Source organism: Takifugu rubripes, chromosome 17, assembly GCF_901000725.2.
Source record: "Takifugu rubripes chromosome 17, fTakRub1.2, whole genome shotgun sequence".
Taxonomy (NCBI): Eukaryota; Metazoa; Chordata; class Actinopteri; order Tetraodontiformes; family Tetraodontidae; genus Takifugu; species Takifugu rubripes.
Window position 1 is genome coordinate 7,448,005 of NC_042301.1, and position 27,812 is coordinate 7,475,816.

Consider the following 27,812-nt stretch of genomic DNA (forward strand, 5'->3'; position numbering starts at 1 on the left):
TTTTAACACATATGAATTGAGATATTTATTATTTAGAACTTAATTATGAAAAGTGCCTGCGGGCAGGCAGTACACTCCCCGCCTGGCCTCTATGAGGCCACTATAACAACTGAACACAAGAAAAATCAGTGCTTTGGCAGAAGAAGGATAAGTTCAGTTACAGGTCTTAGAAAAGTCTTTACATGACCCTGGTCACTGGTCTTTACTTCCACTTTCATCAAAGCATTAACTGCTTTGTCCTTCTGACCTTTTGGGTACACCCTTGTGAGACATATTTTTGAACATGAACGACCCCAACGACCTGGTCCGCACACTGCTGTACAGCTTGAAGTCATTTCAACTTCGTTCCAAGTGTGTTCTCCCTCCCCGCCATCATCTTGAACGGGTGGAGGAGCCTTGTATGTCTGAGGTGGAGGTCCTGGATGCATGACGGTGTCGTGGCTTGTACGGTCACACTCGGTGCACTTTACTGTAGATTTACAGTCCCTGGCGAGATGTGAGTCTGAGGAGCAACATTTAAAGCATATTCCTTTCTCTTTTAGGAAGGCCTTCCTTTCGTCCAGTCGTTTGTTCCTAAAGGTCCTGCACTTTGTGAGCGGGTGTGGCTTGTTGTGCAATGGGCAGTTTTTGTTTATGTCCTTATCTGGAGCTGAAATGTTTGTTTTGTGCACAGCAACTGGTTTGCCTGCGCTTACGTGTTTTAAGTTGGTTTTGAATTGTGTTTGACTGTTTTGAAGAGCAAAACTAGGATCATTAAGTTTCTTTGCCTCTTTGCATACAAACTTGCAAAAGTAACTGAAAGGTGGGAAATATACGTTATTCTCCTCTTTGTAATTGGAGCCATGAGACACCCACTTCTCTTGGAGCGCATATGGGAGTTTGTCCACTATTGGACCTATTCCCCTTGAAGTGTCCAAGTAAGACAGACCTGCCAAATTTCCATCTTCTTTAGCCCCTTGGATCTCCTGCAGCAAATCCCCTAATTCGCTTAGTTTTATATTGTCTTTAGGTAGTAGTTTAGGGAAGCTGTCCAATCTCTGAAAAAGTGACTTTTCAATCATTTCAGGCGCCGCATAGCACTCTTGTAGTCTTTCCCATGCTCTTGCTAAAGCTAATGCGGGGTTATTGACGTGGACAGAGCGTATGCGCTTCACTTGGCTACTCGAGTCCTTTCCCAGCCATTTTGTCATAAGGTCGAGCTCCTGAGTGAGATTGACCTCAGCTACAGCACCATTAAATGAGGAGTACCAAGCTCTGAGGTTTTCTGGCCTGTCGTCATATTGGTAGAGACCCGAAGTTATTAGGTCTCTGCGTGCCATGTGTTGTGCGAATGGCTCAGCTGGGTGTGGAGCATTGGGTGTGGCACTGGACGGGGGTAAAAAGGGATTGAGGTCGCTCCGGGATTGCACATAGTCTTTAGTTCTCTCTCTCTCTGCGTATTACGAGCCAAGATGGCGGCGCGAGCACATCGCGAGGCCCGGCGTCTCTCCAGTTTTTGCAAAATTGCAGTGATTTACCTGCTCTTCGCTAGTCTGTTCATACAGAACAGCCTCGGGTTCACATCCTACACCCGTGAACAACTCCTGGATATTAGATCGCAATGCCAGGAAACTTTTATCACCGATCTTCAACTCATCCCTGAGATCTCCAGGACGCCGGAGGCTACGCACTTTACCCGGCCGGGCGGAAGTGCTCGCAGGCGGCGTCGAGATCGTAAACAAAGGAGGGGGAAGCGCGGAGGGCTAAGAGCGAAGCTAAGGCTAACACCGCATCGGCTCTCTCTTCCCAGCATTTTCCTCGCCAACGTACGGTCTTTGGTAAACAAAATGGATGAATTACGTCTCCGACTCAACCACAGTAAGAGACTCTCGGACTGCAATGCCATGATTCTCACGGAAACTTGGCTAAACAGTGGCATACCGGACACAGCCATCGGGCTAACCGGGCGCTCCACACATCGGGCAGACAGAACAGCTGACGACTCCGGTAAGACCAGAGGTGGGGGGCTATGCATCTACATCAACAAGACCTGGTGCACCGACTCCGCTACTCTGAGGAGACACTGCTCAGCCAACGTGGAGTTTTTAATGGTTAAATGTAGACCGTTTTATCTGCCTCGGGAATTCACATCCGTCATCATAACAGCAGCTTACATTCCCCCGGATGCTAATGCCACTCTTGCGATGAATGAACTTCATGCGGCTATTAGCCAACAACAGTCCGCCCACCCGGAGGCTGCATTTATTGTTGCGGGTGACTTCAATCATTCAAACTTAAAAACTGTTCTTCCAAAATTCCACCAACATGTTTCCTGCAATACAAGAGGAAACAAAACTCTGGACCATGTCTACACAAACATGGCTGGTGCCTATACGGCAACACCCCTCCCCCACCTAGGACAATCAGACCACCTTTCTTTGTTCCTCACCCCCAAGTACTCACCCCTCATCAACCGCGTCAGGCCATCAATGAAGACCATCAAGGTGTGGCCGGCGGGAGCAGACTCCGTACTCCAGGACAGGTTTCAACACACGGACTGGAGTATGTTTACGCCCCAGGGCAGCTGTGGCTCACACACACACACCGACATTGACAATTTCACCTCCACTGTTCTGGACCACATCACCACCACCATCGACAGCATAACCACCACAAAGCGGATCACCACATACCCCAATCAGAAGCCATGGATGAACAAGGAGGTGCGGCTCCTGCTGAAGGTGCGCAACACCGCCTTCAGATCAGGAGAAGCCCAGGCCTACAGCACAGCCAGGGCTAACCTGAGGAGGGGCATCAAAAAGGCCAAGCACACCTACAAACGCAAGATTGAGGGTCACTTTTCCAGCTCTGACCCCAGGCGTATGTGGCAAGGCATCCAGGCCATCACCGACTACAAACCCAACAACTCCAGCCCCACAGTCATGGACACCACCTTCCTGAACGAGCTTAATACCTTCTATGCTCGCTTCGAAAAGGACGACAAGGACACTGCCACTAGGACCCCTCTCCCAGCAGACCACCAACCCATCACACTATCATCTACCGCCGTCTACACAGCCCTCAGCCGGATCAATCCACGCAAGGCTGCTGGTCCTGATGGCATCCCTGGACGTGTGCTCAGGGCATGCGCAGAACAGCTCGCCGGGATTTTTACGGACATCTTCAATCTGTCCCTCGCCCACGCAGTGGTCCCGTCTTGCTTCAAGGCCACAACTATCGTCCCAGTTCCGAAGCATTCCAGACCAACCTGCCTCAATGACTACCGCCCGGTAGCACTCACCCCCATCATTATGAAGTGCTTCGAGCGACTGGTCCTGGCTCACCTGAAGGACTGCCTCCCAACCACACTCGATCCACACCAGTTTGCCTACCGCAGCAACAGGAGCATAGATGATGCAGTCTCCATAGCACTGCACTCTGTGCTCACACACCTGGACAACACGAACACTTATGCACGATTGCTGTTTGCTGACTTCAGCTCAGCTTTCAACACCGTCGTCCCCTCCAAGCTGATCACCAAACTTGGAGACCTGGGCATCAACCCCTCCCTCTGCAACTGGACTCTGGACTTCCTGACCGACAGACCACAGCGTGTTAGGTCAGGTCACAGCTGCTCCACCACCATCACACTCAGCACCGGTGTGCCACAAGGCTGTGTGCTGAGCCCGTTCCTCTACTCTCTATTCACCCACGACTGCAGACCTGTACATGGATCCAACTCCATCATCAAGTTTGCAGACGACACAACGGTGATCGGTCTCATCAGCAACAACGACGAGACAGCCTACAGAGAGGAGGTAGAGCGCCTGACCACATGGTGCGCTAACAATAACTTGGTCCTCAACACCAGCAAGACCAAGGAGCTCATCGTGGACTTCAGGAAAGCAAGAGGAGGCACACAGGACCCCATCCACATCAACGGGATGGCCGTCGAGCGTGTCTCCAGCTTCAAGTTCCTGGGGACCCACATCTCAGAGGACCTGTCCTGGACCACAAACACCTCCAGCATCATCAAGAAGGCTCACCAGCGCCTCTTCTTCCTGAGGACACTGAGGAAGAACCAGCTATCCTCGGCTGTCCTGGTGAACTTCTATCGCTGTGCGATAGAAAGCATCCTGACCAACTGCGTGTCAGTCTGGTATGGAAGCTGCACTATCGCTGAGCACAAGGCCTTGCAGAGGGTGGTGAAAACTGCCCAACGCATCACAAGGACTACACTCCCTGCCATCGGAGATGTCCAGAGGAAGCGCTGCCTGCATCGAGCACGCAGCATACTCAAGGACTCCTCCCACCCCGCCCACAGACTATTTTCCCTCCTGCCCTCTGGGAGGCGCTACAGAACCCTCAGGACTCGGACCAGTAGACTGAGGAACAGCTTCTTCCCCAGAGCGGTGTCCCTGTTGAACTCCTGCTGACCCTTACACACTCCACACCTCACTACACTACAGCAGTTTACACAACAACTCACTAGCTTAGTAACCAATGTAGCTACTGTTTAAACCTGTCCTGCGCACTCATGCACTTTATCATCTGTATACACGTAATTTATAATTTGCACATCTCCTCTATCTTATGTAAATAGCTAAATAGCTCCTGCACTTATAGTCCAAGGCATTTAATGTAAACACCATCTGTAAAATATGTTTATAGCACAACCCGGTAAACAATTGTAAAATAACCGCCATACTGTATTTATTAAGTTATTATCCTCACTTGCTGCTTCTTTTGCACTTCTGGTTAGATGCTAAACTGCATTTTGTTGCTCTGTACCTGTACATGTGCAATAACAATAAAGTTGAATCTAATCTAATCTAATCTAATCTAATCTTTTTACTCTCTCAGACACAGAACTCCTTTTCTCCTCTTCTATTGCCTCTGCTTCTTCTAATACTTCAGCCTCTGCTTCAGCTGCTTGAGCTTCCCTTTGCAACGTTAATGCTTGTAGAGCAGCATCAATCTTTGTCTTTTCCACTATTAGCTCAGCTTCCTTAGTTGCATAAGAAGCTCTTACCTTCGCTGCCTCAGCTATAGCACGAGCATGAGCAGCACTCCTTGTAGATGTTGTGGAGCGTATTTGACTCGCAGCTGAACCTTTCAGATGCCATTTTGACCACGATGAAATGCCAATAATGCCGCCTTTTCACTGTTGTGTTGTCGGAAACACGCAGCTAAACCGCCAGCAAAGAACCAGGGAGATGTATTTTGCAGAAATTTCCTTTACTGGAAGCGGTGAAAACTGTGAAGCACATTACATATGCTTTCAGAACAAGTCAGATGTTCGTACAGATGTTGCACTCATCTATAAACATTTTCGCATATAATCACGAAATATTGCATAAGTCATACAGGTAAGTATATAACATAAACTTAGGGCGTTGCCTTGTTAACAGATCAATGTGGATGGCAAAGTTTTACAATGGATTTGGATCCGATATTCCATGCTAAATCAGCTCATTTACTGCCGCGAAGCGGAACCGGAAGTGCCAAACTGAAAACCGGAAGTCGCTCTATTCGGAAGTATTTTTAGCTAAATTAATTACAAAACAATGAATTACAATTGTAAACAACTTCGAATGTATTTCTTAACTTATTAACATTTTTAACACATATGAATTGAGATATTTATTATTTAGAACTTATTTATGAAAAGTGCCTGCGGGCAGGCAGTACATGCCACAAACACATTATTTGACTCGCGCTTGTTGTTGACTATTAATATTAGAAAGGTTAATATTCGAGATCCTGCAGTTAAAACAAAACTTCTTGCCAGAACTTTAGAACCTCTAATTATTTTAGCTTTGCTCTGTATGGTGTTCTGTCCTTTTTTAATGCATCTTGTCTGAAACATGTCCCAAACAATGCTGTGCTAAATGGAAAATCACACTGTAATAATCCAATGCAACTCATTGCTATGTCTCTTAGCTTGGCCATTATTATGCAGTACCGTCCATCCATCCATCCATCCATTCTCTACCGCTTATCCGGGTCGGGTCGCGGGGGCAGCAGCCTAAGGAGAGAAGCCCAGACTTCCCTCTCCCCAGCTACCTCCTCCAGCTCATCCGGAGGGATCCCCAGTCGTTCCCAGGCCAGCCGAGAGACATAGTCTCTCCAACGTGTCCTGGGTCTCCCCGGGGGTCTCCTACCGGAGGGACATGCCCTGAACACCTCACCAGGGAGGCGTCCAGGGGGCATCCTGACTAGATGCCCAAGCCACCCCATCTGGCTCCTCTCAACGCGGAGGAGCAGCGACTCTACTCCGAGCTCCTCCCGGATGGCAGAGCTTCTCACCCTATCTCTAAGGGAGAGCCCAGCCACCCTACGGAGGAAGCTCATTTCAGCCGCTTGTACCCGTGATCTTGTTCTTTCGGTCATTACCCAAAGCTCATGACCATAGGTGAGGGTAGGAACGAAGATCGACCGGTAAATCGAGAGCTTCGCCTTTCGGCTCAGCTCTCTCTTCACCACAACGGACCGGTGCAGAGTCCGCATTACTGTGGATGCCGCACCGATCCGCCTGTCGATCTCCCGCTCCATTCTTCCCTCACTCGTGAACAAGACCCTGAGGTACTTAAACTCCTCCACTTGGGGCAGGATCTCCTCCTTTACCCGGAGAAGGCACTCCACCTTTTTCCGGTCGAGAACCATGGCCTCGGATTTGGAGGTGCTGATTCTCATCCCAGCCGCTTCACATGCGGCGGCGAACCGATCCAGTGATAGTTGGAGGTCACGGGCCGATGAAGCCAACAGGACCACATCATCCGCAAAAAGCAGAGACGCGATCCTGAGGTCACCAAACCGGATCCCCTCAACACCATGACTGCACCTAGAATTTCTGTCCATAAAAATTATGAACAGAATCGGCAGCCCTGGCGGAGGCCAACCCTCACCGGAAACGAGTTCGACTTACTGCCAGCAATTCGGACCAAACTCTGGCACCGATCGTACAGGGAGCGGACAGCCCGTATCAGCGGGCCCGACACCCCATACTCTCGGAGGACCCCCCACAGGACCCCCCGAGGGACAAGGTCGAATGCCTTCTCCAAGTCCACAAAACACATGTGGACTGGTTGGGCAAACTCCCATGCACCCTCAAAGACCCTGCGGAGGGTGTAGAGCTGGTCCACTGTTCCACGCCCAGGACGAAAACCACATTGCTCCTCCTGAATCCGAGGTTCGACTATCCGGCGGACCCTCCTCTCCAGTACCCCTGAATAGACCTTACCAGGGAGGCTGAGGAGTGTGATCCCCCTATAGTTGGAACACACCCTCCGGTCCCCCTTCTTAAAAAGAGGGACTACCACCCCGGTCTGCCAATCCAGCGGCACTGCCCCCGATGTCCACGCGATGTTGCAGAGTCGAGTCAACCACGACAGCCCTACAACATCCAGAGCCTTAAGGGACTCTGGGCGGATCTCATCCACCCCCGGGGCCTTGCCACCGAGGAGTTTTTTAACTACCTCGGCAGCTTCAGCCCCGGAGATACGAGAGCCCATCTCCAGGTCCCCAGGCCCTACTTCCTCACTGGAAGGCGTGTTGGTGGGATTGAGGAGGTCCTCGAAGTATTCCTTCCACCGATCCACAACATCCCGAGTTGAGGTCAGCAGCACACCATCACCACTATACACAGCGTTGACAGTGCACTGCTTCCCCCTCCTCAGACGCCGGATGGTGGTCCAGAACCTTTTCGAGGCCGTCCGAAAGTCGTTCTCCATGGCCTCACCGAACTCTTCCCATGCCCGAGTCTTTGCCTCGGCAACCGCCGTAGCTGCACTCCGCTTGGCACGCCGGTACCCATCTGCTGCCTCAGGAGTCCCACAGGCCAGTAAGGCCCGATACGACTCCTTCTTCAGCTTGACGGCATCCCTCACCGCTGGTGTCCACCAGCGGGTTCGGGCATTGCCGCCACGACGGGCACCAACCACCTTGCGGCCACAGCACCGGTCAGCTGCCTCAACAATGGAGGCACGGAACACGGTCCACTCGGACTCAATGTCCCCCGCCTCCCCCGGGACATGGTCAAAGCTCTCCCGGAGGCGTGAGTTGAAGCTCCTTCTGACAGGGGACTCTGCCAGGCGTTCCCAGCAGACCCTCACAACACGTTTGGGCCTGCCAGGTCTGTCCGGCATCCTTCCCCACCATCGGAGCCAACTCACCACCAGGTGGTGATCAGTTGACAGCTCCGCCCCTCTCTTCACCCGAGTGTCCAGAACATGCGGCCGCAAATCCGATGACACAACCACAAAGTCGATCATCGATCTGCGGCCTAAGGCGTCCTGGTGCCAAGTGCACATGTGGACGCCTTTATATCTGAACAAGGTGTTCGTTATGGACAATCTGAGACGAGCACAGAAGTCCAATAACAAAACACCACTCGGGTTCAGATCAGGGGGGCCGTTCTTCCCAATCACACCTCTCCAGGTCACACTGTCATTGCCAACGTGAGCATTGAAGTCACCCAGGAGGACGAGGGAGCCCCCAGAAGGGGCACTCTCCAGCACTCCCTCTAAGGACTCCAAAAAGGGTGGATACGCTGAACTGCTGTTTGGACCATAGGCACAAAAAACAGTCAGGATCCGTCCCCCCACCCGAAGGCGAAGGGAGGCTACCCTCTCATCCACCGGGGTAAACTCCAATACACAGGCACTGAGCTGGGGAGCAACCAGAATTGCCACCCCTGCTCGTCGCCTCTCACCATCGGCAACTCCAGAGTGGTAGAGAGTCCAACCCCTCTCAAGAAGACTGGTTCCAGAGCCCTTGCCGTGCGTCGAGGTGAGGCCAACTATATCTAGTCGGAACTTCTCAACCTCGCGCACCAACTCAGGCTCCTTTCCCACCAGAGAGGTGACATTCCATGTCCCTAGAGCCAGTTTGTGCAGCCGGGAATCAGACCGCCAAGGTCCCTGCCTCCGGCTGCTACCCAAAACACAATGCACCCGACCCCCTTGGCCCCTCCTGCAGGTGGTGAGCCCACGGGAAGGGGTATGCAGTACCGCTATAATTATTATGAATGATAGAGGTACTGCATGTAGCTTTAAACATAAGGGATGGTAATACACCTTCATACAAACAAAACTCAACCTCAACACTTTCTGCACCTGCTGGAAAAACACATTAATGCTAATTTGCTCTGAGCAACAATAAACAGCTTTGTGTCTTCAGAACAGTAAATCAGCTGCTGTTGGTGTGAGCATGCATGCAAAGTTATGATTCAAGTATCAGTGAAAAAAAACAAAACAAACTAGCCTTCACTGGTTGTATGTGTTTTACAGGAATAATAGATGAGGAATGATATTCGCCATAAATCAAAATGATCTGTTTTGCCTGATGATGCTGCCACAGCTGCACCTGTATTCACAGAAGACTTCCTGATCTGTAATTATGTGACTAGCAACAAAACAGCCAAGACTAAATGCACTGAGCAGGTCCCAGCTAATGGGTGTGTTGCTGTGAGCCAAGAGCACAGATGGTGATCAGAGCAGGACAACCTCACCTTCGCTGGTAGACAATGGCAGAGGTAGCTCTTGACACCCTCTAAATAAATGAAAACCTTTAACCTTTGTGCCTACAGCCTGCACAGCAGATGAGCCTACAAAACGAGGCCTGTTGAGCTTGAGAGGCTTGACATTTTCATCTGGGTCACGTGCTGACTCTATAAACAGATCATCGAAACTAATGTGATGTTCATACTCATGAGTACAAACCACAAACACAGCAGCAATTCACACTCATTTTTAGTGAGTAACAACAAAGTATGATTCTAAAAAGTGAAACTAAGTGGAGACCCGATTAAAGCAGACACTTCTCGGATTTAGTCTCTAAAACATGTTGCTTTCTATAATGTGATCATTGCAGATAAGTGATGCTTAAAAGTAAAAAGAAAACAGGATCAGAAGCAGAAGTCATGGTTTCCAACATGGCTGATGCATGAAGGGGAACAGAACGTGTCCAAAACCCCATTTTCACATTGGTAAAAACTAAAATCCTGATATCTAAAAACCGTCCAAAGATCTGCCAGTCAACCAGTCCCACCTTTGATTAGTTAACTGAGAAGCCCACAGGTCTGAAGAGCAGTCTGGATGGGCAGATTGGGAAACTGGGATTGTGTAGCTACCCCATCGTATCTCATCACTTCCTGCAAACATGCCAGAATCTCAGTTCAGCCTTTCTCAGTTGTGCTAGATTCTTTGTCTTGGGTGGAGACTCAGATGTGCTTTATACTACCCAGTTAAGAGAGATTGGGCCTCATTCACGAACCATTCTTACGAACAAATTTGTTCTTAAGTCCCACTTACGAACATTTTACAAAGATTGTGGCATTCACCAATTTCTTCTTATCCTGGATTTATGCGTAGGTAAGAACAAATCCTACGAACACTCAGGAGTACTCTTACACACATTTCAGTGCCGACATGTTGGCATGGTTGTGTTTTCTTCTCTTGTGCAGTTCAATAAAATTCAATATTACAATGATAATTCTGTCATATTTATTTATTTATTTCCTATTTTTGGTGATTTACGGAGAATTTTAAAATTACGTAAATGTGCCAATGACTTAACATTAATCAACCAAATTGGAAACCATGCCAAAACTGTCTTTATTTGATTTTATCTTGATTTGTTTTATTAGGGGATCAAGGATATGTCCTGGCTCCCTGGTTGTTGACACCACTGACCAACCGTCAGTTTTATTCAATCAGATGCATGCGCGCAGTCGCTCCACCATTGAATGCACCATCGGCATTTTAATGGGGCGCTGGATGTGTTTGGACACAGAGCCACAACCCTGTGAGGATGTGCGTCCTGACACAGGCACGCCGTCTTTTCAGTCTAACAGTCTTGATTCACTTCAAAAAGAAAAAATAAGAGAGACCGGTTTCAGAGCACAGCTTTTACACGTTTATTTTTTTTTTTTACATTCTTCTTTTTTTTTTTACATTCTCGTTGATTTCTTTAAGCGTGTTGGCTATAGTCATCAGGGTTGAGGCAATTTTATCAAGCGTGTTAGCCATCCTTTCTTGATTGTTCAACACGGCGTCAGAAATCAGGCGTGGAGAGGCAAGCTTTGGGCATTTTGCTGCTTTTTGCTCTGTCTTCAGGGCCCTGCTGCAGTTCCTTTTATGGGCATTAGTGGGCGGTGACTTATGCTAACTGTATGTTAATTAGACTCACCTGGCACGCGCTCTCAACTTACGAACAGATGGCATTCATCAATCTAAGAACACAGCTGCGAACAATTCTGAGGCTTACAAACGCGTTGATGAATCTGACGTAGGGTTTTCTTAAGAAACTTCTTAAGAACAACTTAAGAAAGAATCTAAGAAGATTCTTAAGAACATATTGGTGAATGAGGCCCATTGTCCTGTAGCAGTGTCTGAAAGTTATTCAGCTCATAGTGGCATTATTTCCATCTGGCTGGGGGAGCAGCAGCACCACGGTCTTGGCTTGTGATCATTGGCAGTGTGAGACCGCTCCACCCCATCTCTGTCAACTTCGCTTGGCTAAAAACACAAATGTGAAGACCTGGATGTAGCAGAAGGAGTCAGACTGTGTCGTGTTTGATTCTTCCTGTATGCTAACTACCCATTAGTTGACATTCGGTTGAGGTTATCATGGTTTGACCCTAGGAAGACGAAGTGTGAGAGGAAAGGACTGTGAAAGCTCTCAGTCACCTTGGTCATGGTGATTCTGGTAGTTGAATTGTAGCAACTGGCCTGTTTGAGTTTCCTGAAGATGTTTCACCTCTCAGCCAAGAGGGTTCATCAGTTTTGTGGTTCCTGTGAGAGGAAACATATCGTCTTAAAATCACAACAGACACATCAAATCTTTTACATGCTGGTGCAGCTAAAGCTAAAAGTTTGATGTTTGTTATGTAGGATTCTCTGTAGGGATTTTGAAGCCTCAGCTTTGAACGCACGTGCTTAACAAACTCCTCCTGATATCATTTCTGATTCAAACATTTCTTTTTGTTCATCAATTTGAATCGATTGATGCCTGCAGTTCTCTTTGTGGACCCTCATGAGCTGCGCTCTTAAGCACCAGACGTCTGTACGTTTCAATTTACGATCACAACACAGAGAAGACAACTAAACTTTAATATTTTTCCTCGCCATCAAAACACATATCGAAGACACCTTGGTTATAAAAATAAAAAGATAAAACACAGACAAACATGAAATCCATCATAAAGCTGTTTTTGTGAAGTTTGTATGAATTTGTTTTGATGGATCTCTTCTCAGCTCTTTTTAGCTCCTTATTCAAGGGGACATTTAGATCAACAGGTGTTGTTACTGATTCACTACAGTAGCATCATCTGCATATGTTGTTAATTTAGCATCTTTCACTTGGGAGGTTAATGATTTGGAAAGATGGTGTTAGATTTCAGTGGTTTCAGCATCTTTGGTGCCACACAGTCTGGGCAGAGCAGGAAACTCCTCCAAAATACAAAACATAACCCTGAGGTTTACGTGCTGCTGCCAGGCTCCCCAACCTCACACCAACAGAGAGAACTTCTCTCTCTTTCTTGACCGCGAGTGAATGAGGGTGAGAGAATATGTGTCTGTCCCTCTCTGTCTCTCTCGCTTTCTGTCTCTCTCTCTCTAAAACAAATCCTGTTTTTTTTAAGGAAAACGCAGCTGTGGTTACCAGAAATATTCTGTAAAAAATACAGTACTAATGTAAATCACTTTACAGATCAACTAGTAAATCTTATAAATATTCAATGTATAATTAATTATGACTTATTTTAATGTTTTTTAAAGTACAATGATGCTGAATTCTATGTTAATTTTACAGGGATTCAATTTAGAATCAACATTAACTACAAGTGAATTGTACTGAAATAATATATAATCTGCGTCATTTTGTTAAAATTACAGAAAAAGGAAATATAATGTAAACATTTAAGCTGTATTATTCTTGTGTAGTAATCGTATTAAGATCTTACATTTACATTTTTTCTTACATTGTTTAGTTTTGTATTGTATATTTTACAAAATTATTCTGGTAACCACAGTTGTTAGTTTTTCTGTTAAAATGACAGGACATTATGTACATTTTTACAATTTATTCAGTTTTTTATACACTGGTTATTATAATGAACTCAACATTTTTAAACTTTTACCAGAAATGAGAGTATTTAACATAGTTTCAGCAATTCCAATCAAATAGCAACATATGGCTCAACTAAACTGTATTGAAACACAAAACAAATGACTTATCCTAACAAAATATAGGCTTTAGAAAACCTAGATACAACTGGCTTAAAATCTGCACAGAAAAAAAAAAATACAATTCCCAATATATTGATAATGATTGCTTGGTCAACAGTCATGCAATCAACATCAGGACTCTGGGGTTCACAATGAAGCCTGGATTTCTTTGACTTTTCAACCTTTGTCCCCTTCTCAGGGTTGATGGAGAAAAAACACCTGTGGAACAGAGGAAAAATAGTTGACTACACTACAAACCAAATATATGAAATGTATTGTTTCTGTGAATTGTTATCCCTGTAAGTTCAAATAAGTTAAAATATCAAATAAACCTCATAAGAGCCAAAAATGCATCTCTGCAGAAACTTTAGGGTTGATGCCAGCTCTGATGGATAGTGAATATTGAAACAATGAAAGCTCCCAAACATCAGACATAGGGCAGAAGCAAAAGAGGATGTTGTCCTTCACGATGGTTCCACACTAAGCATATATCGTTTTGCAGAATAGCAGGAAGATCCTATGAAAATTACAGTAACATCATAGTAAAATTATTGTAAAAGAGCAATCTATCAAAATAGAAAAGACAAAGGAAATGATACAGAAAAAGTTATTTTACTTACTGCACACAATAATGGTAGGAGTCAAAGGAACTTGGTCCATCTGAATTTCCCCTGCCAGGCATGTGTCCTCCACATAGCAGAAGATGGCGTCTTCCTTCTCATCAAAGTAAGCTAACATCAGCAACACCATGTCCACGAGGTATTGAGAGCAACCACTTTGTTCTCCTCTTATCATTTGATACTTGGTTCCAGCCTGAAGGAACTTGCCACTCTTGTTTACACAAACTGTGTTCATGTAGTGCAGGAGTCATTTTCCCTTAACTTCAAGATTCCATATGAAAACTGCTTTTAGCTGAACTCCGGTAAGCTCCTCAAAATGGACTGCCATACCAAGCTCATCAAACAAATATGGCCACTCTCCAAGGAGGTGCTTGATATTTTCCCCCCAATTGACTTGTTTCCATTGAGTGTAGAAAGTCTGTTTCATTAGAAGTTTCACCTCCTCTGGATTTGCATCATTTTACAGGAACATCATCTTGAATTTTCTTTCGTTGAAGCTGGCTCTCTGTGGTCTCTCCAAGGGGCAGAAATTTTAAATCCCATTTAATACAGCCATAGGTGTCTTGGATTGCTGCCCTTTTTTTCTTGAGAGACTTCATCCGTGTCAGACTCATCAGAAAAATGCTTCTGTTTTCTTATTTCTGGAGTTGTAGATCGCCTCACATTTTCTACTCTATTTTGAAGCTGTTTGACGAGAGAATAGTACCCAATCACATCTCCCTCTATTATGTCCTGCAAAGACTTTGAATATTATCTTCTTGGCAACTTCTGTAGTAGACCTCTTAGTTATCAGAGTGTTTTTGCAGCATCTCAGCGACCACAATTCGGATCATGTCTCTTCTCATACCTGGGGTTGGACGTTTTCCTTGCTCCAGTGATTGTGTTAGTTGTTCTGAAAGCTTATGCCATAATATCACAAAGCTATCCACCCAATCTACATCGGGGCTTTGGCCATGGAGAAGCAACAGCAGATGGGCTGCTTGTTTCAGGAGACTCACCTGTGAACACAAAGTATCACAACTACAAAATTAACATTTCACATTCTTGCTTCATTTGTCATCCTGTACATTAAAACTCGACTTACATCTCAGCTCCCAAGTAGCAAGTAGTTTTTGGGCTTGAATTGGCCTCAAAGCTGACAATGAACCAGCTTCCTCAATAAACTTCAAATCATCAGATGTCTCAACACCAAGGGATTGTAGGTGCTCCTCAAGAACACCTGCATTAATCTCCGAGAGGTCAGACAAGGCCTCACTTATGGCACTCCGCAGGAATGTATGGTCCATTTCTGGAATTTAGCAAGACATTAATTTTCAATATGCGTGAATTTTACATTTAGTGAAAGATCACTGTTAACTGTCACCACTCAATTTCTTCAACTCAGTAGTCCAGATCATTTAGATAAGGTTGTGTTTCAGTGGAATAACTTGGCGCCCATCAACAATGTATGAAGATATGGGATACAAATCTACAAGGTCACTGATTTTGAGAAATTCCAACCTTGTAGTCCTTTTTGCCACTGAGTACAGGTGATATTCAGGATGATAGTTAGCTTTCTATTTATCCATTACAAAATACACAGCTGTATCATTTTTAATCACAATCATGCGAAGTTTTCCAAATTCCATGGTCTCATCATTTTTTTGAAAGCTGAACGATATGCCTAAATATCTGATGTTGCTCAGATAAAGTTAGGCAGATCTTCCTTAAGTTTTTTTGATTTCTGGCACATCTCTTAATGTAGCTGTGTTTACTTTCGAAATGCAGGGTCCATACTCTGATCAAGGGTCCAAATTTCAAAATTATTGATGGATAATGACGCATGAAATAATGTTTTGGTTTAAGCCGAGACTAAGCAAACAAACTTTTTCTTGATTCCAAATATTCTTGAATGATAATGTCAAGGTAGGCCACCTGCAGCAATTAAATATTTTGCGCACAAATCAAATCAACAATATCTTTAATGTGCATCATTAACTGCCACACATCATCTTCAGGATCCTGCACTTTGTTACCAATTAATACAGGCAACAACCTTAAGAAATTCCAGTTCTGGATGGCTTGACCTGGAATCCTGGACCCCTCACAGTTAACATCACATGGTTTTGTGGGAGCATCAGAGCCTTTGCGCTTAAACTGCCTGATCCTTTGATTCAACATTGAATATGCAAATCATCGTGTGTATATAATATTTCAAATATAGTGAATACAGTGCAACATCATATGATAAGACACCCTCGAATATATCATGGCCTAAACAAGGTGGGAGACCAGGCTGGCAAACATGAAAAGACTTGAGAGCATTGAAAGCGGAGTTTACTTTTATGCTCTTGTTGCTCTGTCCTTCCCCAGCTTGGAGAACTGCACAATCAGAACTTGCAGGGATTCGCTGTGGACCAAATAGATTTGGGTCCTTCAGAAACTCTCGTCTTGTGATTTCACAGTATCTACAAAAGTACTCAGAATGAAACCCACTAATGCTATGCAAACCCAAATTATCTCCAGCAATACAATAGAGAACTGCTTTGACCATTTTATCACCAACACATATGCCATGTTCCTCAAGGTTTTTTAAATCCACCAACAGCTCAGAGAATACTTTAGCACACCTAAACTCTTTTAGGTCACTTTCTCCACACAACATTACAAGAGACGTGATCCGTATTGAACCGAAAGATAGACTGCAACAACTTTGTATTTTTTATTTGCCAAGACAAGTGGATTAATAATCTCAAAGGCATATATATACATACATATAGAATTAGCTTCAAGCATCCTGGATTTTCAACGAAAAACTGGTTGGACTTAAAGTTTTGACCATCATTTATATCACATAAATGATCTGTGTTTGTTTCATGAGTCTGCTGTAGTAATGCATAATTTCATAAATATGATTCTAATAAACTTCTTACAGTTTGTGTCTCAGGTATGTAAAAGCAAACCTTTCCAACATATTTTCATCATTCCCCAGTTTTACTTTTTTGGGCTCTATGTATGTAAACACTTTAAAAGGCTGAGCCCGCACATATGTTTTTTCTCAGGGGTCCCTGATGAGAGACAGAAAACAGATCTGAATCTTTAATGCAGTCACAGATTTTAGCAATAGCCTCATCTGTGAGGTACGTGTCATTTTTAAAAAGTGAATGTAGTTTACTCAAAGTATAATTCTGTCCCAACTCGTGCACATTTTGCATCTCTTCAACAATTGTCTGTATCGTAGAAGCAGAAGGAAGGAGCTCCCCCTGTAATTTGAGGTGAAATAAACATAAATTCCTGAGAAATGTCTGACTTAATTCTTGGGACAACTCACCATTATTATTTAGTGCATCATTTGAGCTCTGTCTAACCCATGGTGAAACTCAACATCCTGTCAAGGGTTGAGGTCCCTGCTGGTGCTTGCATGGATCGAACAACCAGATGGGTCACTTCCTTTCGCCACTAAGAGCCATATGTTGATGCACGGAGGTGATTGTGTTCAGTAAAATTTAGTGCAGAAGAGGGACTCCAATAACAGTTGGAATGGACCCAAGTCTGGCTCAAAGCAGGACGGATGCTGTTGCTGATCATCTGTCTTCTGGTCATGCTTGTTGTGTGACGGCTTATGCTTGTAACCTTTAGTCCTTGGGGGTCATTCAGACAGACTGACTCACTCTGATGAGGCATGCTTAGGGAAGGAGATTAATATTCATGGGACTTTGAAGGGAAGACACAGTACCTCATGACCTGGAATCACGTTGGTCTTGAGAATTTGATAAGTAGTCTTTTGTTAGCAAACACGTGTTTAACATGTGAAAAGTCCCTATTGTGCATATTCTTTTTAAATGTTGCACTTCATGGTCACAAACAACAGCTTCTGTAATTTGCAGCAATTTTACTCAAACTACTATAAAGAAATAAAGAATAAGAAGCGCAAAGATGAGCTGTTTTGTGTATAAACCCTAAACAACTTAGCACTGTGTAAAATGGATGTAAATCCCAAAGTAAATTCAACGGCAAGAAGAAAATGAGTCATTGGTGTGTAGACCTACTATATCAGGCAATAGCAAATAGCAGTTGAAACCTTTACAGCTGAAAATGTAGTCTTCACAAGTGTGGGAAGACAGCAGTGATGAGAGAGAGAGAGATTTGATTTTGATTTTTAATCACATCTTTATTCTGCCATTTTGTTCTACATTAACAGGAAATCATAGGACAAATCAGCTTGAAAACTGAAAATAGATAAATGAATAGATGGAAAACAGATTAGACCAGTTGGTCTGTAAAAACAAGGTCTTCTTCCTGAATGGAGCACAGGACACCCCCGCAGGTCCATGCCCTTACAAACTGCTCTAAATCTACCATTTTTCTATAAAAGATAAAGTCAATGAGGATTCTGGCTTTAATCAATCTACTCAGCAGCAGAACCACATTCTTTTTCCTGCTTATGTACATGGTCATTTTAGACTGGCCCAGAATAAAGTTCATCAAATGGCACCTGTCTTTTTTCGCCTTTATGTACTTGAAACCGTACACAAATGTCCTGGGTGAAAAGACCTCATCCGCTCTCCTGAACAAAGCTTCTAGCAAGGAAAACAAAGGGAGCAGACGAGGACATTCTGAGAAGCAATGCACAATAGTCTCCACTGCTTCACAGAACGGGCAGGTGTTTGTAACAGACGCGTTCAAGATTGAAATAAAATTGTTAACAGCTAAAATCCCATAAACGATTCTCCACTGGAGGTCAGCTGCCTTCTTGGGGAGATGGGGTTTGTAGAAGCTCCTCCACTCAGCCTAAACCTCTTCCCCCAGGGCTAGTTTGGCCCTCCAGGGTGATCGGGACCGGCGCTCCAGCCTCTTCCTGTTCAGTCCCCTCACCATCAGTCCAGTCAGAGCCTTGCTCTCAGCCGTCTCCAATGTCACCTCCTGCTGTTGATCTGGTCCCGGTCGAATGACGAGGGATGGGAAAGGATGTTCGGGACAGGGAGAGGTCACCCTCTGACTATGCTCCCTCAGCAGTTGCCTCTCTCGCCCCATCAGCCAGGCTCTCCAGTGGCTCAGCAGTCGTTCCACGTTCCTCTTTGATCTCCAGCACAGACGTGCCTCCAGCTCCGTTGTCTTGTTCAGGTCAGGTCCAGCGGGACTCCCAGAGTGGTAACTCCAGCTGTGCGCAGAGCCTCTGCAACTGTTGCTCTTGCCCAGGTAGGGAAACTCAGAGGGCTTCCATGGCTCACTGGTTCCCTCATCAGCCAAAACAAGGATTGATGTTGGACCCTCCGTTTCCACAGCAGCTTCCAGAGGCTGAAAAGACCTCGGTAAAAAGGTGGAAGGGAAAACATACTCACGTTCTTGAGATCCAGTAAGAACACGGACTCCTGTAGTCCCAGGCCTCCGATACTCTGCAGGGTCAGCTGAGCCAATGGCCTCCAGACCAGGTCTTGAGGACCATATAGCAGCTGCTGAATGAATTAGAGCCTGAAAACAGCCCTCTTGCTGGCCAAGTGCACCAGCCCCTGTCCCCCTTCCACCAGCCCCTGTCCCCCTTCCTCCACTGGCTTCCACAGGGGACAAGAGTCTGTCCCAAAAGAAATCTACTATAACAGTCTGGACCCGAGAGAGTAGGTCTGATGGGTGGTCCACTACAGCGAGTCTGTGCCATAAAAAGGAGGACACCTGATTAATTATCACTATATGACATGCAGGGTAACAGCCATTTCCACCTTTTCAGACGTCCCTCAACGGCTTCTAGCACCCCTTCCCAGTTTTTCCTTAAAGGCACGTCATCCCCTAAAAACACCCCAAGATACTTCAGTTCTTAAAGATGCCAAAATGATGTTTGAAACAGTAAAACCGATCTAGTCTAGCCAAAGACAAACTGTTGTCCCGACAGTGGGCCCAGGTGTACTGCCTAGTGGTGTTGTTGAAACCCCTGCACACGTCCTTCAGGTCATGAGTCTCTAAAAGTCTCTTCAGACGAGCAGATGAAGCAGGTGATTCCTGTCCAGTCTTGCATCGACTGTGCAGTTAAAATCACCCCCCATGAATACGAACTCATCCTGGACACCCCTGACATCACACAGGACATTCAAAAAGTTCATTCTGTCTCTGCTCAGCATAGGAGCATAAACCCACAGAAAGACCGGTTTCACATTTTCATAAACATCCTTTACCATTAAGACGTGTCCATCCATAATGTGGTACAGCTCCACAGACTGAGGCTTAAAGTGTAGGAAGAACGGGATTCCCACCCCAGCACTGTTGGACAGTTTGTGGCTGAGGACAACCTGGCCTGGCCACTCCCTCCTCCAGTCCCCCTCATTGTTCCCGTCGCTGTGAGTCTCTTGAATTAGTAGAACATCCAGTTTTTTTCAGCTGGCACAGCTGAAACAGGGAAGCTCGCTTGGTATCAGAGCGAGCTCCGTTGATATTAAGAGTCCCGATCTTGATGTTCATGATGACCCACAAAGTGAGAGAACAAATAAAAACCTTTCCGCCCTGCTGCTCGGTTGATCCTGAGACCAAGCCCAAGCTTAAAACGCTCGCCTCAGCTCCATCCACCAATTCCTCTAAACTCAAAACTTTTTTCGATGGCGGAGCCCCGTCACTACTTGTCAGCGGCTCCAATCCTGCAGCCCCACCACCAGCCGCCGGCAGCTCCGAGCCCAGAGAGCCAGCGTTCTCTCCCCTGGCACTGGGACAAGCCATAACGAGGTGCACATCAGCCTCACAGCCGAAACACTTCATTGTATCTGAAGTGACACATACAACATATTTAAAGCCTTCAATCTTAAAATTTACGTTAAGTTTAAGTGAACAGTACTTTAAGGACCATTTAAAGCTGCCTCCGATGACACACTACGTGTTTTAATATCGGGGACTTGCATCCCAGCAGCACCATTCTAACCGGTGAGACTATCTGTCCGTACCTGGACAGAGCTTTACACAGGTCGTCGTTTTTAATAAACAGTGGTGCGTTAGACACTGTGATTTTCTTGACCGGATTCACCAGCGGATAAACGGGGGTGAAGGTGTCCCTGAGGACGACGCCGCTCTCCACCAACCGCTCCACCTTGGACACGTCATCTAAGAAAATGACCACCGCGCTGTATATTATGGAGGCCGACTTCACGCTCATGATCCAAACAACAAGAAAAAGAAAACAACATTCAGTTGAGGAGGCCTCCAAAGACGAGCTCCTCCTCCTCCACCAGACATAGTTTATCCTTGAGGCACCATGTGCACTTAAACTCCTCAATATTGTCTGTTGCTCGGTAAAAAATGAAGTCTGTTTTTATTCGAGCTTTGACCATCCTAGAGAAGATGGTCTGTAGATCACAGTCCAGAGATCCACCTATCTTGTTCCTCCTGCTAATGCAGATGGCCAGTTTTGCCTGACCTATAAGGAAGTTCAGCAGTTGGCACTTAGCTTTCCCTCTCCTGTTGTATCTGAAACCCAGAATAAAGACAGTTTGTGAGAAAGCTTCACCAAGCAGGGTCATCTGACTCAGCAGCAGGAACCGCACAGAGAGGCGACCACACTCAGGGAAACAGTGGAACACCGTCTCTCTGTGGTCACAAAATGGACACTCGGCAGTGATGTTTGGGTTGATGTTCGATAAGAACCCGTTGACTGCGATGGCCCCGTGAAGGATCCTCCATTGTAGGTCCCTGCCCCTCCGGACCTCCACTCTGGCCTCTGGGTCTCTGTGAGGGCCAGTTGCGTTCCCCATTTGGTGTTGACGCGGCCTGCCAGGCTGAATTGGTTTACAACCTTGACCAGTGTGTTGTACATAAGCTTCCCTGTCGAGGAGCTTAAGTCGACAGGCTTACCAGGGGCCACACACGTTCACCAACTGCCTCAGTGTGAATACACCAGCCTCCTGCATTTTCTGGGCCAGTTGTGGTCCTGCCTCACACCTTAAACCGGTCCCATAGATCACCGGCTCTTCCAGAAGCCAGAAAACGGAGTTGCAGGCAGCCTGTGTAAACAACCTCCATACCTTAAAGAGTCTGTTATAAAACCCTGGGAGTTGATCCATTCTGACCCCTGTTAGGTCCATTAGAAATAAGGTTGCTGCCAACCCCATTCCACTACATTGCCTCAGCACAGCTTGAGCCACAGGTCTCCAGACCTGATGGACCACACAGCAGCCTTTGGACAAACTGGAGCCTGAAAGTCGCTCTTCTACACTCCAGGTGGATGAAGCCAAGTCCTCCTTCCTCCCTCGGCAGAAAAAAAGAAAACACTGTGGTATCCAGTGCAGATAGTCCCAGAAGAAATCCACCATGACTGCCTGTATCCTGGATAGCAGGTTTGGGAGCGGGTCCACACATGCCAGGCGGTGCCACAGCATAGATGACACCAGATTATGAATGACTAGGACCCAGCCTTTGAAAGACATCCTTGGAAGAAGCCATTTTCATCTCTTCAGCCTCCCCTCAACTTTTTCCAAAACCCCCTCCCAATTCTTGGCCATAAAAGCTTCATCACCAAGGTGGATGCCCAAGTACCTTAGCCCCCCTGTCCTCCAGGAGAGCCCCCACGGTAATGTTAGCTGCTTACACCATTCTCCACCCACTGCCAAGGCTTCACTTTTGGTCCAATTAACCTTTGTCGATGACAGTTTGTTAAATCTAGTGACAGTTTCACAGAGGGTAGTGATGTTGTTCTGACTATTGATGAAAACAATGATGTCATCGGCGTAGGCAGACACAACATAACGCCTCGGACAACCTGAAATGGTGAAACCTGATTGCTCTGCTCTCAGTTTCCAGAGGAGGGGCTCAATAGACAGAGCATAGAGCATCCTTGACATTGAGCAGCGCTGCCTGATCCCCCTCTGGACAATGAAAGGAGCATTTAGGCCACCGTTGATCTTTAGCACACTCTTAATGCTCTTTAGCACACTCTTAATGGGACCTCTACTTACGAAATTAATTGGTTCCAGAAGTTGTTTTGTAACCTGAAAATTATGTAAGTGGAGACGCGTTTTCCATGTAAATGCTCTAATCCATTCCAAGCCCCCAAAAATTTGGACATATTTTTTTTTATAAATCATAAAAATGCATAAAAACATGTAACAAATACATGTTACAATTAGATTACTGCACAATAAATGTAGGAATTCAGTGCAAGCCTTCTCCAGGAACAAAATGAACTTTATTACAGGCTAATCTTACATTAGCCGTCATTACTTGCAACAAACGTTAAAACCTGTGGTAACACCGCCATCTAATGGACAAACATCGTCGATGTATTATGGCCATATTCTTTGGCAAGATCAACCAAACACATCCCTTTTTTATGCTTTTCTATTATTTCTTGCTTTATTTGTATGACAAAAAAGCTCTCTTCTTCTTCTTTTCTTCTTTTTCACTTTTCTCCATCACTTTCCTGGGATTCATAGCGAATAAAAGTTCAAAGAAGACAACGCTGGGATACACACATACACATACATACACTGTACATATTGACGTCCCTCCTAGCCAATGGGATGACAGGAAGATGCTAGGCAATAGCCAATGGCAGAGCAGCTACAAGCATGTTTACGTTTGCTAAACTCCGCGAGCTAGCGTATTTTTATTATCCTGAAATTTCTTTCGTAGCAAGAGGAACTATTTTCCCGTTGAGACGTGAAACCTGAAAATTCTGCATGTAGAGACGTTCGTAAGTAGAGGTCCCACTGTACAAGACCTGGATCCTGGCTATGAAACCTGGGCTTAACCCAAAGACCTGCAGCATCCGCCACAGGTACTGGTGTTCAACCCTGTCAAAAGCCTTTTCTTGGTCCAGAGAAATCAGTACGTCTGGTCCTCATGGATCACCCTCTCGATCACCTTTCTCAGCCGAGTTGCCAACACCTTGGACAGCGGCTTGTAGTCGGTGCATAGCAAGGACACCGGGCACCAGTTCTTTACGTCCTGCAGGTCCCCTTTCTTTCGAAGCAGGGTAAGGACGGCTCTCCTGCAGCTCAGTGGCAGCCCACCTTGGCTCAGACTGTCCCTGAGGACACACAGCAGGTCCTCACCGAGAACAGGCCAGGAAGGCAGGAGACGTTTGTTCTTCTGTGTTCTTCTGTGGACAGTTTCTTTACCTTATAATTTTTTACCTTTGTATCTGTATTCTTTCTTTTGATTGACACATTGACACATTATCCTCCATGTCTCGGACGGTCTCAGCCATTCTTGTGGCCGTCTGCTCCACCAGCTCTCTGGTGAGACGCTCACTCCTGAGGTCCACGTGGTCCCCCTGCAGCCCTGCTGGCTCCTTCACCTCCACGATTGTGCCTGCCATTGTGCCCTGTGTGTGTCCCTGTGACTCTGTGTTTGTGTCGTGCGTGTGCTTGAGTGTAATAATAATAATTTGTCCACTCTGAAGCAAAGAGCCAGGTTGAGCTCTTTCTTGTTGCTGTTGAGGACCATGGACACCTGTCTTCTAAATGACATGACATGTCTCAGCAGTGGGGACTTGCAGCCGAGAGGAATTAACCTCGTCGGGGACACCACGCGTCCGTGTCGGCTGAGCTCCCGCAGTAATAAGTCATTCTTGAAGAACGGAGGGACGTTCGATACAACCACCTTTTTAACCGGGTTTGACAGAGGAAGCGCACCATTGATAACCACTCCAGCCTCCACCAGCTGATCGGCCTTATCAGTGCTGTCCATGAACACCATCACCGTGCTGTTCATCCTGGAAGCAGAATTCACGCTTCCATGACCCACAATTTCCCCCACAGCCAGACCACACTTCTCCACGGACACACCGGTGGAGTGAGTTTGTCCAACCCGGAGACTCCGGACGGCGGCCGTGGCCATCAAACAATTCCAAAAAAGAAAGTGATCAAAATTACAAAAAAACTGCTCCCCAATATGACCACCCAGTGTGACAATAAATATTAGAAATTAGAAAATGTTTGGAAAAAACACTTCTATCAATCACTCACTCCCGCAGCCGACACGCTCACCATTCTGTCAGGCCTCACAGTATGTACTGTCAGAGGCCATAAGAGAAGAGCAGCCACATGTTACCCGTTCATACTTATGCCTACACAATGACTGTCCTTTAAAACAAAACAGACAAAAAACATTAAGTAATGGCACAAAAGGGCTATTTGCTATGGATTTGAACCTTTCAGTCTTTTTTCTCACCTCCTGTTAAGGCTGTTTTCTGTCTGTTTGCTTCTCTGTTTGCCTGTCTGAATGCCTGCCTGTCCGCCATTGCTTCTGCCTTTACTCTCTTGTAAAGTCGGTGATAAATAGCCAACAGTTAACAAACCAATAATCAATAAGGAGCTGAAAACACCAGCATGGAAATGCACTTTTGTTTTTACAAGACGTTCATTTCTTTGTCCACTTTTCAAAGTACAGATATACAAAGTAGTCTGACACCAAGAGAACTTTTCCATCAAGACACACATCAATAACAAAAGGATTGTGTATTTGACCAATAGTTACATTGGTCAGTCTTCTTTTCAAATAGGAGCTATGGAGACTAGATACATTGACAATATTATGTCCATGTATCTAGTTAATTTGTAAAGAACTTTTTGAAGTATTGTTTTCCTGTTGTTACTAGAAAACATGTTTTAATCAAATGACATGTTAAGCTTTAGAGAATGAAGCTTATGACAGCCACTATTAATAATTGCATTGTTACCTCATGTGATTCTGAGATAAATGATGTCTAATCATTTGTCACATTATGCTAATACTATACAGCGTATTACAGGAGAGTGATAAAAAATCTTGCTAAACCTTGCTAATCTGCCTAGTGCTAAAATGATGATTGCTTTTTGTCTGCGCTTGAGAAAGTGGTCCTCAACATTTGGATCATGTACCGTCAGAGGAATGAATGTTTTTATGCATCATTCTCTCCTTTTGCATGGTGCAATAAGTCCTAGCTGTGATGGTCAGATGGCCCGAAGCATATGGGCACTTATGTGCACGTGCATCACCAGGGTGTAATATGGTTGTGAACTGTACATGGATCACAGCTGAACATTGAAAGCTTTAAATGGTCATTTTTACAGCCTATTTGGCTACTTCTGCTAGCAGTAATTCTACTACTGCCTGCATTTGTAACATTCTTCACATTTCGGTATCAGGCATTGAGCTTTATGTGCATTAGCCAATGCAGAGGTGTGCAGCAGCTTGTGCACAGATGGATTGCAGTTGATTTGATCAAAATCCAACAGCATGCTATTGATTGTTTTTCAGTCTGATTCATTGTTTGTGATGGCTGAGGAGCACCTCGCTGTGTGGGGCTGAAACCACCGACATCAGCAGGAACAGAGACCCCACAGAGAAACAGGAAGGATTGAGTAAAAGGGATGGTATTTTCCTACTGGGAGGGGGAAGGGGCAGACTGTTTACCCAGAGAATGATGGACTTGTGGCCTACAAGGCACAAAACAAATCCAAGAGTGTTTCTTGGAACATGGCGGGAGATTATAGAAGAGCAACTGGATGAAGACCAAGCTGTGGCTCCTCTGCCAGAGAGCAGGATGCTGTAGGCAGCCCTTCGCTCCAACAGTCCCATACATATACATTATGTTTGTATTCAGGCATGACTTTAGCTTTCCATTTTCTCATTTCAAGCTATTTTTATTTTATTTTATTTTTTTAACCATAGTTGCTCAAGCAGAATCCAGCAGAACCTCTAAAAGGGCTCTAGAGACAACAAGTGCCGAAATCAGAGGTTTCAGTCAGCTTAAAAATTCAAACATTTACATAACTGTCCCTAATGAAGGCGAGCTCAGCTATGCTTATATTAATTTTTGGTCTGTTCTTTAGCTGAGCATCTGTAAAAAGGGTTTCAGTGTGTGCACAAGATGAATCGTGTATGTCTGTGTGTGTGTGTGTGTGTGTGTGTGTGTGTGTGTGTGTGTGTGTGTGTGTGTGTGTGCGTGTGCGTGCGTGTGTGTGTGTGTGTTCGTTTTCCTACATGAAAAGGAAAAGCAGAAATTCTGCTTATTTTCCCAGTATTTTCCACAAGCTGTGTTAAGGCACATTGGGGTTTTTTTCGCAAATGATGGTGATATGCATTATGATATGTTATACATAGATGGAAGGATACATCTGGAATCTGTGTTTAAAGATGAAGCTATAAATGGGACAACCTAATGGTTGTGCATTTGTGGGACAATTGAACATACTGTGAGGCCTTCTCCTGTGCAGCTGGGACAAGACTGATATCTGTATTGTGCCATATGTATCTATTGGCTGAATTGCTATAGGTCTTATGTTAAAAAGGTAATGGCAGAAAATTACATTCATCCAGCTTTTTCATACACTTTCGAAAGTCAAGGGCAGGTTTTTGGGAAAACCCAGGAGAATACATGTATTCCCATTGCACTGATGGCATATGTTGGGTTTTTGGGTCACTTATGTGTCTGGAGCGTCAGAGATGTAGCACTCTGTTTGATGCTCCAGCAAAATTGCTTAAGTTTTCTATCAGGGTGAAATTGCCAGTTATAAACATCTCTTTATTTGTCTGAACCAGCTGTAACAGCTGGTGTGAGCTGCCACCTATAAGATCCACACCTGCACCTGATGAGAGGAAATGGTGGATTTGCTTAATGCAACATAGGTTGGGGTACCTCTCCACATGTCAGCTAGATCTGAGAGGTGGAACATCAAGACCAGTTGACTCTCATCTTACTCTATGGAACAACCTTGACTTAAGAATATTCACATTTAGATGCTTGTGTGTGTGTGTGTGTGTGTATGTGTGTGTGTGTGTGTGTGTGTGTGTTTTATTCCCATTCTTCCCAGTTAGTCAGTGCCAGTCTTTTTGTTGCTGGATTTAAACGAAGTTGGTTGTCAATGTCTTTTCTTTGTGGCATCATTTATCTCTGACTGAGTGGTGCTGTTGGTAAAGTAATAGAGCATTTGAAGTGATGAGACAATGGTGCCTCTCACTGGTTCTGCTACGCACCAACAGAGTGGAAATTACAGCTGTATCAGCAAGAGCAGCAAAGGCAAAAATACAATTAGGAAAACCATTTTTC

General features: G+C 45.4%; 1 protein-coding gene across 2 annotated transcripts in view; it reads left to right on the forward strand.

Moving 5' to 3' along the window:
* Window positions 1-27,812, forward strand: part of ctnna2 (catenin (cadherin-associated protein), alpha 2) — a 233,440-nt gene that overhangs the window by 94,959 nt on the left and 110,669 nt on the right. The window lies entirely within an intron of this gene.